The 6,682-nt window shown below is 39.4% G+C and overlaps 1 non-coding gene across 1 annotated transcript; it reads left to right on the top strand.

Moving 5' to 3' along the window:
* Positions 1-1,363: 1,363 nt before the first annotated feature.
* On the top strand, positions 1,364-1,469 carry LOC123568109 (U6 spliceosomal RNA). Its single transcript, XR_006691336.2, has one exon. It is a non-coding gene; the product is annotated as a U6 spliceosomal RNA (small nuclear RNA).
* The last annotated feature ends 5,213 nt before the right edge of the window (positions 1,470-6,682 follow it).

Below are 6,682 nucleotides of genomic sequence, written 5' to 3'. Positions count from 1 at the left end.
TTTCTATCCTTTAAGTCACTCTTCAACCCATTGCAATTTACACCTGCAGTTCCCCAATAGGACAGCTGCTCTTACGGACATTACAAAATAGTAAGAAAACATGTCAATTGCTGAGTAACACGGTACCTCAGAACTTAGTCATTTAAAACAATAGACACCATTGGTTATCTGTCATGATTCTGCGGGTTGACAAGGCTCAGCTAGACAATTTCTCTGTTCTGCACGGAACTGCAGTCACCTGGAGGCTTGACTGAGCTGGAACATCCACTATGGCTCATTGACATGGCTGGCAGATGGTGTTGGCTTTTGGTTGGGAACTCAGCTAGAAGTTAGTCCTTCTCCTCCTGGCCTTTCTACATGTGGGCTTCTCTCAACATGAAGGCTGAGTTTCAAGAGGAACAATTTCAACCTTGTGAAAATAGAAGCTGCTCAGCCTCAGAAATTAAAGAACCTCACTTCTGCCACATTGGTCAATACAAGTCCAATCCAGTCCAGATTCAACAGAAGGCAAATAGACTTCATTTCTTGATAGGGAGAACAGCAAATAATTTACAGCTATCTTTAATGTACCACAGTTGTTAATTAATTTCCTTATTGTTAAATCCAATCAAAACATTTTAGTCCTTATTTTCTGTGGCATCTTGATTCTGGAAATACTTTCTTCCTTCAACTTTCATGACAACACATTCTTCTGCTTGTCCAGGTATTTCTAGGGCTTCTCCTTCTCTTTTTTGGGAAGAATCTTTTCCTCCAACTCAAATATTACTGTTCCTTGGAATTCCATCCTTCATCTTCTTCTATTATCACTGTATTCACTCTTACTGGGCATTCTAATAAACTTAGTAGGCTTCCATTACTATCTACATACTAATCACTCAAATCTATACTCACAGCTCATATTGCTCACTTTAGTTTCAAATCTAGATATCGCACTCTTTATTGATCATCTCCGGGTCTCTATTTGAATATCCAACAACTATCACAAATTCAAAAGGTCTAAAACTGAGCTTGTTGCATTTTCTCCCAAAGCTCCTATTTCAACGTTATCTATTTCTATGAAATGCACCATATCCCTTCAGTTACATGATGCAGAAAGCTAAACATTTTTCCTCTTCTATTTTCCTCAACCCTACATTCAGTCACCATAGCGAGTTAATATTATCTCTTTAACATTTTTCAGATTTGTTGTCAGCCTCTATTCTCTAGCACGTCAGTACTGAACTCTAGTTTAGACTACCATCTTCTTTTATCTGTTTATTCCAGCATCTTGTTATCAGTCTTCTCACCTCCTCACTGGCCTCCTCTTTAATCCATTTTTCATGCTGTCAGAGTGAAGTTTTTAATGGTAAAATCAGATCACATTGTGCTCAATTCAGTAACACATATACCAAAATTAGAACAATTCAGAGAAGACTAGTATGGCCCTTGTGCAAAGATGACTTAAGATTTGCAAAGCATTTCATATTTTTTTCTGTATTCAAGGGTACACAATGTACTGGAGATGATCAGTAATGAGTAGGATATCTAGATTTGGAATTATATATTATAACTTGCATGACAATAACAACAAAAAATGAGGGGGAAGGGGATGGGCTACATAGGAACAAAGTTGTGTATATTATTGTAATTAAGTTGGCATTAACTTGAAATAGATTGTTATAAATTATGATGTTGTCATAATTCTAACAGCAACCTGTGATGATTAATTTTATATGTCAACTTGACTGGCCTAAGGAATGCCCAGATAGCTGGTAAAGATTATTTGTGGGTGTGTCTGTGAAGGTGTTTCTTGACAAGGTTAGTATTTGAATCAACAGACTGAGCAAAGAAGATCAACCCTCATCAGTGTGGGTGGACATAATCTAATCTGTTGAAGGTATGAATCAAATGAAAAGGCAGAGGAAGGGTTATTTTTTTCTCTCTTCTTGAATTGGGACATTCGGCTTCTCCTGCCCTCAGATATTGAAACTACTGGTTCTCGGGCCTTTGGACTCCAGGACTTCCAAACCCTCCCCAACTCAAGTTCTCAGGAAATGGAGTTACACCAGTGTACACCCCACACCAGGATTAAACTTTTCTGGACGGAGACTTATGTCATTAGGTACTCTTGTTCTCAGGCCTTTGAACTTAAATTATACCACTGGTTTTCCTGGTTTCCCAGGAAATATGCAGACAGTATATCATTGGACTTCTTGGCCTCCATAATTCTGTGAGTCAATCCCTATAATAAATCTCCTCCTACATATCTCTATATACCCCATTGTTTCTCTTTCTCTGGAAAACCCTGGCTAACATACACCCACTAAGAAAACAATTCAAAAATAGCACAACAGAACACCAGGTAGACTTCTACGGTTTTTTACTCTAGTTCTTGGTGCCTGGATGGCCCCCCAACCCACACAAGACCTGGGGGAATTTGCTGCCCTGAAGAGAAGGACATAGGCCTGGCTGGTTTTGCCAGCTGATGATTGTAGAGCCCTAGAGCATTGAGTGAACATAGGTGGTAGCCAGGGAGTCGTTATAGCAGGCCTTGGGCCAGACCCAGTGCTATTCTCGCTTTATGTCCTACCCATCTCTGTCCAAAAGGTGGTGGCCACAGGGGTGCTTGTGTCACTCCATCCCTAGCTCCAGGTGGCTCAGAACAAAGAAAAAGAGACTCTGTTTGGAAGAAAGTAAAGGAAGAGAAGAAGAGTCTCTGCCTAGTAATACAGAGAATTCTTCTGGATCTTGTCCAAGAACATCAAGGTAGTACCTCTGTGAGTTTACAAGAACCAGAGCGTTACTGCCTCCTAAAGCAGATACAGCTTAGATCACAAAACCCTAGTCCTTTCAAATAGCTGGAAAGCCTCCCCAAGAAAGATGGGTACGAACAAGCCCAGACTGTGAAGACTATGATAAATACTATCTCTTCAATACCCAGACTCAGAAGATCTACAAGTATTAAGATGATCCAGGAAAACATTATCTCACCAAAAGAAGTAAATAAGGCATGTGGGACCAATCCTGGAGAAAGAGATATGTGACTGTTCAGACAGAATTCCAAATAGATATATTGAAGAAACTCAGAGAAATTCAAGATAGCAAAGAGAAGGAATTTAGAATTCTATCAGATCAATCTAACAAAAAGATTGAAATAATTAAAAAGAATAAGTAGAAATCCTGGAGTGAAAAATGCAATTGACATACTGAAGAATGCATCAGAGTCTTTTAATGTAGAATTCATCAAGCAGAATAAATAATTAGTGAGGCTGAAAATAAGCTATTTGAAAACACATAGAAGAGACAAAAGAAAAAACAATAAAGAACAATGAAGCATACCTATGGAATCTAGAAAATAGCTTCAAAAGGAAAAGCTGAGAGTTATTGGTCTTAAAGAGGAGGTAAAGAAAGAGATAGGGATAGAAAGTTTAGTCAAAGGGATAATAACAGAACTTACAAAACCTAGAAACATATCAATATCCAAGTACAAGAAAATTATAGAACACCGAGCAGATTTAACGCAAAGAAGACTACCTCAATGCATTTAATAATCAAACTCCCAAAGGTCAGAGATGAAGAAAGGATCCTAAAAGCAGAGAAAAGAAACAAATAACATACAATGAAGCTCTAGTACATCTGACAGGAGACTTTTCAGTGTAAAACCTTATGGGCTAGAAGAGAGTGGCATGACATATTTAAAGTGCTGATGAGAACAAACTCTTAACCTAGAATAGTAAATCCCGCAAAATTACCCTTCAAACATGAAGGAGAAATAAAGACTTTCCCAGACAAAGAAAAGCCAAGTGATTTCGTCAACACCAGACCTGTCCTACAAGAAATGCTAAAGGGATTACTTCATTCAGAAAGAAAAAGATGTTAATGAGCAAGAAGAAATCATCTAAAATACAAAACTCACTGGTGATAGTCAGTACACAGAAAAACACAGATTATTATAAGACTGTAACTGTGGTGTGTAAACTACTTTTATCTTAAGTAGAAAGATAAACAGTGAACCAATCAAAAATAATAACTACAATGTTTTAAGACATAGACAGTAGAGTAAGATATAAATAGCAACAACAAAAAGTTACAAAGCAGGGGGATGAAGTTAAGACATAGTCTATTAATTTTCTTTTGGCTTGTTTGTTTATGCAAATAGTGTTAAGTTTTTATCAGTTTAAAATAATGGGTTATAAGATAGTATTTGCAAGCCTCATGGTAACCTCAAATTGAAAAACATACAGTAAATACACAAAAAAGAAAAAGCAAGAAATGAAATAATATCACCATATAAAATCATCTTCACTAAAAGGAAGACAAGAAAGAAAGAAGGGAGAGAAGACCACAAAACAACCTGAAAACAAATAACAAAATAGTAGGAATAAGTCCTTATTTATCAATAACAACACTGAATGTAAATGGATTAAACTCTCCAATCAAAAGACATAGAGTAACTGAATGGATTAAAAATAAATAAATAAAACTAGGCCCATTAATCTGTTGCCTACAAGAAATGCACTTCACCTACAAACACACACATAGAATGCAAATAAAGGGCTGGAAAAAAATATATTTCATGCCAATGAAAACCAAAGAAGAGCAAAAGTAGCTATACTTACATTAGACAAAATATATTTCAAGACAAAAACTATAAGAGACAAAGAAGGTCACTATATAATGATAAAGGGGTGAAATCAGCAAGAGAATATAACAATTTGAAATATGTATGCACCCAACACTGGAGCACCCAGAAATATAAAGCAAATATTATCAGAGCTAAAGAGAGAGATAGACTCTAATACAATAGTAACTGGAGATTTCACCACCCCACTTTCAGCATTGAACAGATCTTCCAGAGAGAAAATCAACAAAGAAACACTGGGCCATGGCCCAAAGAAACACTGTACTATATAACAAATGAATGTAGTAGATATGTACAGAACATTTCATCCAACGGCTACAGAATACACATTCTTTTCCTTAGTACATGGATTATTCTCAGGGATAGACTACATGTTAGGTCACTACATGTTAGGTCACAAAACAAGTCTTAAAATAGTCAAAATAATTGAAATAATATCAAGCATCCTCTCTGATCACAACAGAATCATACTAGAACTCAATAAAAAGAGGAATTTTGGAAACTATACAAATACATGTTTAGTATTTGTATGTGTATTAGTCCATTTTCATGGACTAATGGACTTGGGTCAGTCAAGACAGACCCAAGACTGGTCAATTTACAAAAGAAAGAAATTTAATGGGCCAGGCACAGTGGCTCACACCTATAATCCCAGAACTTTGGGAGGCTGAGGTGGGCAGATCACAAGGTCAGGAGATCAAGATCATCCTGGTCAACATGGTGAAACTCTGTCTTTACTAAAAATTCAAAAATTAGTTGGGCGTGGCAGTGTGTGCCTGTAATCCCAGCTACTCAGGAGGCTGAGGCAGGAGAATCTCTTCAACCCAGGAGGCGGAGGTTGCAGTGAGCTGAGATCATGCCACTGCACTCCAGCCTGGCAACAGAGCTAGACTCCATCTCAAAAAAAAAAAAAAAAAAAGTTCCACATGGCTAGGGAGGCCTTGCCATCATGGCGGAGGGCAAGGAGGACCAAGTCATGTCTTGCATGGATGGCAGCAGGCAAAAAGAGATAAGTTGCGTACAGAAACTCCCCCTTGTAAAACCATCAGATCTCATGAGACTTATTCACTATCATGAGAACAGCATGGGAAAGACCTGCCCAATGATTCAGTTACCTCCCATGGGGTCCCTTTCATGACACATGGGAATTCAAGATGAGATTTGGGTGGGGGCACAGCCAAACCATATCATTCCACCCCTGGCCCCTCCCAAATCTCATATCCTCACATTTCAAAACCAGTCATGCCTTCCCAACAGTCCCCCAAAGTCTTAACTCATTTCAGCATTAACTCAAAAGTCCATAGTCTAAAGCCTCATCTGAGACAAGGCAAGGTCTTCCACCTATGAGCCTGTAAAATCAAAACAAGTGAGTTACTTCCTAGATACAGTGGGGTACAGGCATTGGGTAAACACACCCATTCCAAATGGAAGAAACTGGCCAACACGAAGGGGCTACAGGCCCCACGCAAGTCTGAAATCCAGTGGGGCAGTCAAATCTTAAAGTTTCAACATGATCTTCTTTGAATCCATGTCTCTCATCCAGGTCATGCTGATGCAAGAGGTGGGTTCCCATGGTCTTGGGCAGCTCTGCTCCTGTGGCTTTGCAGGGTACAACCTCCCTCCCAGCTGCTTTCATGAACTGGTGTTGAGTGTCCATGGGTTTTCCAGGCACATGGTGCAAGCTGTCAGTGGATCTACCATTCTGGAGTCTAGAGGATGATGGCCCTCTTCTCACAGTTCCACTAGGTGGTGCCCAGGTAGGGACTCTGTGTGGGAGCTCTGAGCCCACATTTCCCTTCTGTACTGCCCTAGCAGAGGTTCTCCATGAGGGCCTCACCCCTTCAGCAAACTTCTTCCTGGGCATCCAGGTGTTTCCATACATCCTCTGAAACCTAGGTGGAGGTTCCCAAACCTCAATTCTTGAGTTCTGTGCACACATAGACTCAATGTTATGTGGAAGCTGCCAAGGCTTGGGGCTTACACCCTCTGAAGCCACGGCTCAATCTCTATGTTGGCGCCTTTCAGCCATGGCTGGAATGCCTGGGATGCAGGGCACCAAGT

This window comes from Macaca fascicularis, chromosome 12 (genome assembly GCF_037993035.2).
Source record: "Macaca fascicularis isolate 582-1 chromosome 12, T2T-MFA8v1.1".
Classification (NCBI taxonomy): domain Eukaryota; kingdom Metazoa; phylum Chordata; class Mammalia; order Primates; family Cercopithecidae; genus Macaca; species Macaca fascicularis.
This window is presented reverse-complemented; position numbering and strand designations above follow the sequence as displayed.